General features: G+C 43.3%; 1 protein-coding gene across 4 annotated transcripts in view; it reads left to right on the top strand.

Moving 5' to 3' along the window:
• The first annotated feature begins 693 nt into the window (after nucleotides 1–693).
• LOC135260947 (mitogen-activated protein kinase kinase kinase 3-like) overlaps nucleotides 694–12,577 on the top strand; it is a 50,221-nt gene continuing 38,337 nt past the window's right edge. Inside the window, exon 1 of one of the 4 annotated variants that reach the window (XM_064346703.1) lies at nucleotides 694–1,172. The gene's annotated coding sequence lies outside the window, so the exon portion shown is untranslated. Of the gene's footprint in view, nucleotides 1,173–1,987; nucleotides 2,012–3,719; nucleotides 4,094–12,577 lie in introns of those variants that run through there. The other 3 variants (XM_064346704.1, XM_064346706.1, XM_064346705.1) reach the window with 3 other exon arrangements.

A 12,577-nucleotide genomic window follows, 5' to 3' on the forward strand; every position in this document is an offset into this window, starting at 1 on the left:
TTTACATACCTAATCACTGACACTTGCATGTGACGTGAAGCTTCAAGATAATGCGCTATTGGGAAACGTTTCACAATGTCATCCATTACTTCAATAATAACCAACGCAATTGACATTAAATATAGCATCTATCAAAATATCCCCCCAGGTCGAGAAAATGCTAGCCTATGCAAAACATGTTATCGTGGGTGCATTTATGAAGTAGTGCCTTTCATGACCTCAGAAAGGACAAGGATAACACCAACCATCACCAATATGTAGATCCCACCTGTTGCACTCACTTTGATCCCCATAGACTCTTTAAGCCCCGTTATTATCCCTGCCCAATTCAGGCATTTATTATACATTGCATTACATTGCACTACCATTACAACACAAAGGCCAATATAATCTTGCACGGCATGTTCGCAGCAGGAATCATAGGAAAATAAAAATTTGTTTTCCAAGTGCCATAACGAGGTTATAAGTCGCCACATTTCTTTAAGTTGTTCATATAAAATATGTTCATTTGTTTCAGAGTAATTATCTAACACTTCTAAAACCTTAAAACAATTCGTTTAAAAAAGAATATTCCACGTTTTGTAGTGCCGCCTGAATAGTGCCCGTCTCCCACGGCAGGCAATTCGTGCGTCCAGCTGGGGGCAGTAATTCCACACTCAGGGACACAGCGGCACTGAGTGAACCCGCTCGCCGTCACCATTTCCTGGAGCTCACGTTATTGCTGACATCAGAACCATTGCTTAGTTGTGGCAACGTCGAACGAAGCCGAGCGACTTGAGAAGAAAAGAAACTTTACTCGAAGCAGGACTAATTTGCAGCTTTCACGGAATGCTTGGTGGTCAGATTGGATTATAGACAATGTTCGGAGAAGGATTTTAAATGCAAAGTTTTTGCAACGCTGGATTTAATCGTTCTTGTAAATTTAACACGCCTGACAACCGTATTTCATCCGTGTGCAGTTATTTCAATATCCGGATTTTAGTGCCACGGGGGAGGCAGGTCTTTGCCGGAGACAGCACACATCGGTGGGATTTTCCTTTGGCTTTCCTATTTGATTGACTTTTTTAATGAGATTTTTCAACAATAGGCTACTTGGGATAGTTTTTTTGTTGTTGTTTTTTTCCCAATAAGCTAGTTTCACGTGACATGAGCTGTCACATCTAGCTAAACAGGTGAGCGCACAAGTAAACTAAGTGGATGTTAAATCAGAATATTTATTCGTCATAAAATTAACCTGATATAGCTGCAACAGTTTTAGTCATTGCCGGGAATAAAAGGCAAATTACCTTTTGAATTCTTAAGTAGGCTATTTGTTACAACTGATTGTGCAATATGACTAACATAATAAAAGTCCAGTCGTCACAATCTATAATTTCAATAGACTGATCTGGTTAAATCATTGCGACGACATTTTGTAACTTGCTTGCAGTACCAAATTATGGCATTCTACCTTCAAATGCCTTGGGCAGCCTTACTATTGCACCTCGTCCTCTACCTGTCTGTATTTCAGAGTAATTACTAATGAGCATTAGCAATTTAACAATAGTGCATATCCTACTACCCTTTGTTGACTGAAACTCGTGACGTACCTGTGCGGTTCTTACGGAAATAAATATGTACATATGCAACCTTGGGAAGCGGATGAAAACCGCTTAGTTTAAATTAACCTTTTTTTTTACATGGTGGAATAGCATTTTCCTGGCCACACTGCAAGCGGTTTTTTTTTGGCTCCGTCTTGAAACACAGCTCTTCTCTTTAGAATTTGGCCAGTTGACGTACTTGATAATAATGAATGACCATTTATGGTGATAGTGATTGACTGTTTGCTTAAGATGGTGTAAATCTGCATCGAATGTGCGACCCCCAAAATTTACGGAGACCTCGGACACAGGTTCGTTGCTAACCGCGCGACTTAAAGGGCACGCCCCTTTACTCTTATGGAAAATTACCTCAGGTTCACTTCTTTACACCTGAACACCTTACGCGCAGTGAAAGGGCATTCTTCATCACAGTAAGTTTTTTTAAAAAGTCATTATTCTTCAGCAAATGTCGGATGGCATTAGTATTTGAATGAATCATTAGATCATCATAGAGATACCTGAATATACAATGCAGTTTCAAAATATTTACATATTTGAGGACGGTGGCAATATTTAGCAATAGTTCCGGTTATACCTTGAGCTTAAAAAAGAATATTTTTACTAAAAAGTAAACAGCTAATGCTTATTGATATTGGAAGCATGAAATCAATGAAGTTATTTACAGTAATAAGCATGAATGCGTTTTTCATATGCCTTTGTTTTGCCACATAATATTTTATACATAATATTCTAAGGCATTCTAGTGGGATGATCTTATCAAACAGACATCGACATTCACTTTGTGGAAAATGGTCATTTGTTTATTATGTGAATTACAGTAAGTCTTACAAAAACTCACTGTAGCTGTCTTTCCTGACATAAAGTGCTAATCAGTCAGTAAATGCATCCGTTATATGTACAGACTGGACCCTTGGAGAACATAGCCATGTAAAACAACTGGCAGCAGTCAGATGTGACACCACTCACACTTCTTAGCTGATGAAATCAATAAGGTAGCCTACTCCAGGGCTTGATTTACTGGGGAGCCAGGGGGACCTCAGCCCCCGGTAAGAGACCAGCATTCCCCCGAAAGAGACCTGAGCCACCCCCTCCAATCTGCGATCGCTTCCCCCCCGTTAACAATCACTGATCCCCCATGACCCCTGGAAGCCAGAGTGCAATTTGAACCCTGAGGTACTCCTCTTCCCCGAAGGGTGCTAGCTCTCCTGTAGCACTGTGTGGCCTGTCTAAATGGAAATAGTTACAGACTGAGAGTGAGTGAACGCAGATATGCACGCAGTTCAGCTGCAGTTGCTTGTTGTGCGCTAGTGCTGGGACAGTTGGAATCTGTTCAGACAAGCTCTGCTTGCACCAAAAAGTGTTTGCTGGCCCGTTAAAGAAGACGTGGATGTGAGCCGAGCGGTAAAAGGAGAGATTGTCTCTGCCAGAGCAGAGTGCCTCAGAGCTCAGTATGAGTCAGTGGCCCGGCATGTTGTGGCAGACGGGAATAGTGACAGCGGTCATTCACTGTGGGGACGGGACGAGAGCCAGACCTCCCGCAGGAACCCCCAGAGACCAGCGTGCCCTATCACACTAAAAAATGAGGAGACTTCAGCTTCTTTTTTTCAGTGAATTGCCTGATGGTTAAAGCTTGTGACCAAAAAGGCAGAGAGGTTGTAGGTTCAATTTAGGGCACTGGTAATGCTTCACTACCCCTGAGCAGATGTTGTATCCTAAATTGTATCTGCAAAAATATCCAGCCACATAAGGGACAAACATTTTAGAAATGCACGCTTTGTAACTGGCCTTGGATAAGAGAACCCATCTAATAAAATTGTAGGTTTTGCACCAAATTTTTCCAGCTGGCTTCATTTCCCCTGCACGCCATGGGAAAGCAACATTGTTGCGCAGTTCTGCTTTGCGCTCTGCTTGTAGAATGCATGAAAGGTGCTTTCCGAGGTGATGTCATTGAGAAATGCATTGCCTCACTGTGTGTGTGTGTGTGTGTGTGTGTGTGTGTGTGTGTGTGTGTGCGTGCGTGTGTTGCATCACTCTGGATTTCAGAGCCTGATTGTATTCCAGCACGTAGCAGTCTTGAAGAAAATAAAGAAAAACACTGTAAAAAGAGTAGCCTAATTCAGGGTTTCCGCCAGTGTATTGCAAGCCCGGCGGCCCGCCGGGCCTAAGCATCGGGGATTAAAAAAAATAAATAAAAAATTTTATGCATTTTTAAGATGTTTTTTTAAACTACAGTTACAGTGGGTCGGCTCGGTTGGAAAGTTCACCAGCGACATATGTTGTGTTGGTTAAAACGTGAACGCAATAGGAAAACAGCAGGTCTGAGATCAGTGTTCTTTACCCTCATTGTGCGTAGTGACATTCAACCTTTTTACCGTCTCTGCATTCAACACGCTTCCAACTATCACAAGCTAACGCTACCTAGCAAGCCACCATTTCTTATTTAGTAGGCTAACTAACCTCGTCACAAACTGCTTTATCACTTCATCTCGTCGGTAAGTACATTCTTTTTATAAAGCAGTGTGTAGGTAACGTTACACTGGTAGCATTAATGTAACGTTCGATATATTGTAACATTACATGACTTATTAATCGCCAACGAAATAACTAATTCACTTGTTTATTAATAACGTTAGCTTGATGACATTAATGTGCACGACAACGTTGTCATAAAAATTTTCCGGACCGTGAAAACTGCCTAGAAGTCAAAAAACCTTGGACAGTTTTTTAAATGTTTAAATGTGCCCGGCATTCCAAGGCTTGTTGTAAGATTCAGTAGCCAATCAGGACATGAATACAAGTTTTTTGTAGAGTGCATAAACCTTGATATTATTTATTTTAATTAAATTTCTTTTGTTGTTGTTCAAATGTGCCCAGCATTCCAAGGCTGTAAGAATCAGTAGCCAATCAGGACTTTTTTCAAGTTTTTTATAGAGTGCAAAAGCCTTGATATTATTTATTTAAATTAAATTAAATTAAATTTCTTTTGTTGTTGTTGAAAACACAGCATTCCAAGACTGTACATTGTTGTCAGATTCTTTGTAAGACTGCTATGCTATAAATAGTTTATTTTTTTAAATGTGTGTTGAATAAATGACTTATTTATAACAACATTCACATTTCGCAGTCATATTTTCAAATCTCCAGTCAGCTTTTAGCACTGACTTAATGTAGGGCCCTATGGAATCTGTTTTATAGCTTTTTTAAATTCTCAATTCTGTGATTCCGTCCGTGATTCTGTTATCACAGAAACTATAGGGCCCTTCCTTAATGCTGCCAATGGGAGCCTGTCGCTCGCCCGCGCCGGCCCCCCATCAAAAAAGACACTTGGCCGCCGGCCCGCGCCGGGCCCGGTCAAAAGATACTTGCCACCGGGCCTGACAAGTTTTCTGGGGGAAACCCTGGTAATTTGCAGGTTACGTCCTCACCATCTCTTTTTATAGTTGTGCACGTATGTAGCTCTACTGTTGTCTGTCAGTTATAGTTTTTTTAAAAAAAAATTTTTTTTTTGGCTGTATTTGTGTTTAACTTACCAGTGGTCATTGTGCATTGATGAGTAAGACTGTTTACATGGTCTGCGGGCCTTCTGTTTTATTAGACTTGATGTGCAGCAAACTTGCGTGCCAAAGGTCATGACCGGAGTGCACTGTCCAGCGCTGACTATGCTAAATTCTGATGATATAAACCCAGAGCTGAGTAAAAAGGCAAACGAAATGCCAAGCAGAATGCGAGGCTAATTATGTAGCAGTGCAGAGAGAAGTCTCAAACCTGGTCTTTGCAGGGCAGGAATACACTTAACCTTAGTGTGTTCAGGGCAGCAGAGTGGTCAAGTCCTTCAGCTCTGAGGTGAATTAAACCGTCCTACCATGCTTGATTTTTTTTGCCTTCCTCTGTACTGTTAAATCACAAAAAGAAACCCAATTTGTGACTTCTGTTTCTGGGTTCTTCTGGAAAAGAACTCCTTAAGTATTACTGTTCTAATGTGTTACAGTAGAGTATTTCATGTTCTAAAGGGGCCCTTCTACTGCAATGGATGCTCTGAGTCTTCCCATTTGTCTCCATTCAGACGGTCTTGTTAATGCCACCCCGCATGCTCAGAAAGGTTCACATTTACTGGCGGACCTTCAGCTCTGTTATCTCTCTCTCCTGGAAAACCACAATATTTATTAGTTTAATAAGAAATACTTGTTTTGCCAAGAGGACCCATTCTCATTTCTGTCCTGCTGAACACTTTTTTATAGCAGGACATAAACAAACTCTCTGATTGAGAAAAACAGGAAGAAAGCACTGTGTACCCCGGGGGCTTTTTACGATGCACTTGTGGTGGAAAAGTGCCTTTGTCCACTACTGGCAAGCTGACTCAGTTTGAGTCACTTTGTGTCCCTCATATTTTTAAGCAGTTAAAAAGTTTATCCCCCTTTCCTAGAATTGATGTCCAACTCCGCGTTGGCACTGCCCTGAGGGTTTAGATCAGGAGTGGGCAGCCTGGCTTTTGGCATGCCTGTGATGATCTGCTCTTTGCTTTCTTCCAGCACTTAATTAAATTATTGGATCCAGTCGTACGTTCAATAAATGTGAGCCACCGAATTGCAGAGTGCATCGAGGGCCCGTGCCTTCATTTACTGTATTGGCTGAACCAGTTATGCGATGGAGAGTTCCAGTGGAACAGAACCTGGAAGTTGTCTCCGTTATTTCAGGAATAGGGGTTACCTGGGTTACCTGCCCCCTGCCTAGTTGGGTGGCTTTGTGTTCTCAACACAAGGTTGACAGTATTTGTTTGGATTCCTGCTGCTCTTTCTCTGCCTCTCAGCTGTTGAGGAGAAGAGGCAAGACGTTTGCCCCTAGTGCTCCTCTCATCATTTGAAAGTGAAAACCCACGCAACAGATGGGGCCTGAACTCGGTCTGAGGTTGAGATTGCTCCGAATTATACCACGGGTGTCAATGGAAAGAGCCTTGTAAAGACGCGGGCGGAGCGGCTGCCTGTGGGCTGCAGGGCTGGCATCACCACTGCATTCACATACAGCCCCAACCGGGAGCTGCGATAGAAAGACTGACAGCCCAGGTACACACACCACCTCAGACCTCTCTTTGTCTCCCGGTCTTCTGGGGTCCAGGAAGGCTTCAGAGATCCAAAATTCCCATAAGAGTTGCTGGAGGCATAGTGCAATAGGATCTTCCTCGTGTTTCTAATACCAATCGTCTGACGGAGGCCATCCTTAGCAAAGCATTTATGTCCTGGGGCAGGAAATGGACTGACTGCCGGGTCCCCTGAAGGCCAGTTTTAAATCAAGTCTTTGAAGAGCTTACTAATCACAAACGGCGCACCTGAGATGGGTCTCTGTCTGGCTGCAAATTCAGTATTAAATCTGGAGGGGGGAAATTCATGCTGTGTTAAAAATGAAAGCTTAAACTAACTGTAGGTTCCACGCTGGTCGTTCGTGGTGATTATTTCACAATTTTCAATTAAGCGTCTATGGGTATGCGTCATTGGGTTTGCTCACAGTACTTCCCTACTTCTGTATTCACATTTCTCATGTTTTTTTTTTGTGAAGTTTTCCTGAGTCTGATGATGACAGTACCGAAATTAAGTCCACACTTATGTATTTCTTGCATGGGCAATGTTTAAAAAAAAAACCCCAAAAAAAACAATTCATCAAATGACTTCAGGTTGTCAAAACCTTAAAGGCCACACATTTCTAAAATGCTTTAGTTTATATGGTTCGGCTCATCAGTCACAAATGAACAGCCAGTGAAATCTTTAGAGATTTGGCCAGGACACCCCATTGCTAGGGAGATATTACTCGCTGTGGGACTTTCTTGGTAGCATGAGGAGTAAAAAAGTAAAAACAAGCTTACTTATGACTTCATGCATTAGACATGTAGTATTTTCTGTCTGGCTCCAGGCTGTTAGTGTCATAAGTGATTTGTGTGTTATAGGTTACAGCTATACACCAGGAGTAAGAGTTGAGGGTTAAGTGCACAGTCGTAGTCATGTATTCCATGATTGCCCATTTAAGTGATTTGTACTCATTTTCAAGCGTTTGAAGTATTTCTGATTAGGGTTAAGGCTACACTGTAGATCTGGACAGGCAGTGAATCTTCTGTCTTCATCCTATTAAAAACTTTATTCATCTAATTGGATCAGTAACTACTGTTTTTGAATGCAGGGTATCAAGCACTCATGGTTCTGAAACCGGCAAAACTCTCCAAACTGTATTTGTGCAGTTGCATTTCCATTCATTTGTACATCGAAGTTAAGGACATTGTGAAAAAAAAAAAAAAAAAATTGAATCCTGATAATTTTTCTTTTATAATTTTGTCATGTTTAGCCGTTAGCCTTGACTTCCCTCCCTTTTGTACACCTTTCTACACATCTGATTACTGTAATCTGTTTGTGTGTGTGTGTGTTTACGTACGTGCACTTGCAGGTATGTGCATACTGTATGCTGGGTGTGCAATCTAAAGCAAGATTGATAATCCCTGGGATACATACATACGTAAACACACAAAGACACACATACGCACATAAATGTATAGTTTTTCAACCTTGCACTATATAGCCTGTATACAATGTGATAGTATGAACTGTTTTGTGGTTTATGGGGGAATATCTGGAGGGGATGTCCCTCGGCTGTAAAACCTCCTCCTCCGTGTGATGCAGTCGATCACGCCATGCTGCGCAGATGTTTTTTGTATGCTCTATGCCTGGGGCATTGTGCTGTACCACCTTCAGAATCTGGTTAGACCGAGTTTTGATTCAAAGCTGACACAACCACCTTCCGTCCCCATTCCATTGTGAAATCGATATCTAGATTTCATCAGCTTTCTTCTTTCTGTCTGGTTAGCGCTGTGGTGAGGTTAAGTTTGCCTCTCTCCTCGCTGGCTTTTGAATTTCATTTCATTTTACTCACTGGCTAACAAGTTGACACAATGGTGAAAACTCAATTGAGTCTTAAGACGAGCTTCTTCTAGCTAATTTGTTTCCTTCCATTTAACAATGAGACATCCTTTGTGATTAATTGGGCATAATTGGAACTACAGTGATTGAGAGTGCGTGCATATGTGTGTGTGTGTGTGTGTGAGTGAGTGAGAGTGCATGCCCATATGTGAGTGTGTGAGTATATGTGTGTGCGCTCGCATGTATGTACGTGTGTGTGAGTGTGTCTGTATGTGTCTGTGTGTGAGATTGTATGCCTGTGCGTTCATGCACGCGTGTGCACTTGTTTAAATGCTGTTTTAAATGCTGTCTTTATGCCATGTCAGCTGTTGTTCAATCTGCTATTGCTTCTGTGGTGTTACCAGTCACTTCACCAATTCCTGAAATTGACGTCAGAGCGGGTTCCCTTGGGCCCAGTCTTGGAGCTGAACATGAGGTCATACTCTGTAGAGCTACAGCTGGAGAAGAAAGCACAAAGCTAAGGGGAAGGCAGGGGTCTGCCGAGCTTAGCATTGAGACCAGCCTTAAATGAAACCCACTCAAGAGCTGTGTTAAAACTTATCAGTGGTTAATCTTGCATAAGCAACGTAAAACCTTAACCTGCTTGATGATCGGGCATGATTGTGTTCCTGAGACTAACACTGATGTTCTCTACTTTTGTAAGTTGCTCTGGATAATAGCTGCTATTAAGCAGCTGTTATGCAGTGTAATGTAAGCTATCTGGACTAGCAGTTCTTTTTTTTGTTGAAGTTTTCATATTCTGGAAAATGTCAGTAGATCCTTGGCAGCAAATACCCTCAGGAAAAGGGTTTAGATGTACTTACTGCACTAAGCATGTCCATGGGCCTTGCAGAATAGCTTATAAAGGTATAATGGTTTAGCCAGTTCATCTAATTACTGTTTCTCAGTTGACCACCTTTAACTGTACTGTGAGTGCAACTGTTAACTGAGAACTGAATCTGTATCTGTTACAGAAATGTAGCCTAGTTGTTCAGCATATGTAATATTCATTCTTTTTCCATTGGCATTAGACTAGATGTCTGTGAGTTGTTGGTTTTTTCATGCAATATATATTTAGAGGATTACTGGCTAAGTCAGAACTGACTTTTTAAGAAGTGGTGGTCTTGAGGTTTCAGAACTTTATTTTCAGGTTTCCACTTCAAATTGCAGGGTTTTCAGAGTCATGGATTTCTTTCCATAGTAAATGCTCCTTTCCAAGTCCTAGGTCTTAATTTAAGTTTAAGCATTGGACACTTTCACAAATAAAATGTTGGCCCTGGTACTGCCATTCAAAACATGCATGCTCTTACAATATTCACTGAAAGATCAGTTTAACTTTGACTGAATTTTTCCAATATTTTATCACTTTTGATTAGTAGAGAATGCAGATTCATTTTCTCTGGATGTATATTTGTTGTCTTGGAGAGTTCTGGCTTCATAAGGTGTGTATTTTCACTCCTTGAAGTTTATGCGTGTATGTGACTGTTTTGATTAGGCCCAAATTGCCCAATAATGAAATGCTTCAGTAACGCAATAATGGGGATTTGTGCTGTAGTTTAGGACTGCAGCACAGTGACTGTTCCTTCCCTGTAAAAGCTTCCAGTGGCACAAGACATCATTGCTTCTCAACGTCGGAGCCCACGTTTTCTAATGGCTGAACGTTTCCATGGCAATCAGCTTGTCTTTTATCTCCTCTTTCTTTTCGAGCAGTAAGCATAGTGTAGGACCCGCAAGCACTGAGTTCAGCCACGGTGCGCTAAGGTCAGAATCGAACAGGGCAGTCACCCTGCTCGCGTTTGCCAAGAATTGGCGTGGGAGGGAGTCGGACGACCTGCTGAAAGCAGGAGCGGCTCGCGGCTCGCATTGGACAGAGCGGCCAACAGATGGCTTGCCTTCCCGCCCACTGGCATGAAGAGCAGCGTAGATTTTTAAAAAGAAGTGCAGCGTTTAGACTGCTCCCTCTGCCAGTTCTACCCCCAGTGAGGGGCACACCTACCCTGTAGCTCTGTAGCATTGTCTCGTTCTTGAATGTCGCATGTCACGGCACATTGACAGTTTGAGAGATGTTTGGCAGAAAGGATTTCGAAGGTGTATTTGGAAGGAATGTGATTTCCTTTCCCTTTGATACTTGTGCACAGCAAAATTCTGCCGTTTTCTCTCGAAAACACAGCCAGCTCAGTCTTAATGAATGGGTTTCTGCCGAGACTGTGCTGCATACTAAAATTGACAGATTGACAGATAAAATTGAATGTAATTTCTTGCTTGCACTTTTGTGAAGATTACTGCTGAGATTACTGCTTGAACGTATTCGTGACATCATTCCTCGTTAACCCTGACCTCTCTGCTTTTCATTAGCTACAGTAAACAGCGAGAGAGTGGCGATTACACAGGTCATGATTCCTTGTGAAATTAGGCTAAGTGGAAGCATTTCCCTATTCAGGGTTCCTAGCTCCTGCACCAATGGATGGACCTGCAGTTTTCCAGTCTCCAGCATCTCATCTCATGCACTTTCATAAAAACCCCAGTTCTAGTAGGCGTGGCCTAAAAATGTAACCCTGCCCACGGTCCCTCTTTCATACCTGCGGGGCTCTTTTGGAGTGGCGGCTGTGTTTCCTGTCAGGTTCACACTGTAGCTGTCTGGCGCATTTGCAGTTCCGCTGCCCCGCTGTTGTGGCGACGCTAAACTTTAGCGCCGGCGAGACCCTTGGCTCTCAGTCCGGAAAATAACAGACAGCCTTTGTGGCAGCGGCGAGGGAGGCTCTGGCTCGGGGACATTTTCTCCCGCTGCGTTTGAGGAGACAAACCCGCAGACACTCGGGCTGGAAAAGTAACAGCAGTGCATTAATTTCCACAGAGGAAAGCTGCCTTTCGAAAATGGTTTATTCTGTGCTGGGAAGATGTTTTTGCCAACCGCAGAAGCGACGTGACAGGAAGTCATGGTTTTTACAAATAAGTCTAGAGTCATTGTGTCTCTTCAGTTGTTCATGACATATGGTCTCACTGAACTGAATTTCTGTCTGGTATATATAAAGAAGTGCTACTGACCCGTGTAAAAATAGTTTACTTGAAGTATAATTTAATTCAATTTAATATAATTATGCTTCAAATATGTTGAATTGTACTAATTGTCACTTTGGGTAATTGAGGTAATGGCGTGTGTGGCAAACACGCCTGCCACAGGCCACCGAAGTGGCTTTTCTTGGGGCCCTCCAGCACAGAGACACAGGGAGAAGATGTTAAAACAGTCCACGTTTATTTCACGAGGGTTTGGCAAGATGGTAAAGCCAAATGAGCAGATGTTAAACCCTGTCATGACAGAGAGCTCCCTGTGTGGGTGGGGATGGCAGATTTAACCTGTGCGCAGTGATTACCTCACTACGCACAGGTGCAGCCACTCCTGTTCCTGGGTCCAATTAGCCTGGCCAATTATCTAATTCTTAACCAATTGGCCAGGTCTAATTAGCTTGACCCAGGGCAGGTGTGGCTGCTTAAACCAGCCATCCCCACACCACATACCCCCAACGCCAAACTGAGGCCAGGGAGACTCACTGGCCGAAGCCTACCCCCCACCCCCACCCCCACACTCCCAACAAAGCCAAAAACAACAAACAAAAACAAAAACTCCAAACACGCAAAAATTAAAAAAAAAAAAATCAGGGTGGGTGGCCCCGGAACAGTCCAGTACATGCGGTGACCCTCCTTCGGACGACAAGGCAGCCCTTCTTCCTCCTCCCTCCTGGAGCACGGGAAGTCCTGGGCTGCTCTGCTGGCTGGTGGGGGCGTCACCGGCTTGGGCTGTTCCAGGGGCTGTGGTGGGGTGGCTGGGCTGGTGGGCTGGTGGACTGGCCTTGTGGTGCTGGGGACCAGGAACCCTCGTGGCTGTGGTGGCCGCCAGTCGGCTCTGCTGGCGGGCGGCTGCAGGCTTATCCCCTCATGGGCTCCGGGCAAACCAACCAGGCCAAAACAAAGAACGAAAAACCACCAAACGGACGAAAGGAAGCAAACGGCGCGCCACCGCTCGTGCGCCGCCCGTGGCTGACC

Source organism: Anguilla rostrata, chromosome 8, assembly GCF_018555375.3.
Source record: "Anguilla rostrata isolate EN2019 chromosome 8, ASM1855537v3, whole genome shotgun sequence".
NCBI lineage: Eukaryota > Metazoa > Chordata > Actinopteri > Anguilliformes > Anguillidae > Anguilla > Anguilla rostrata.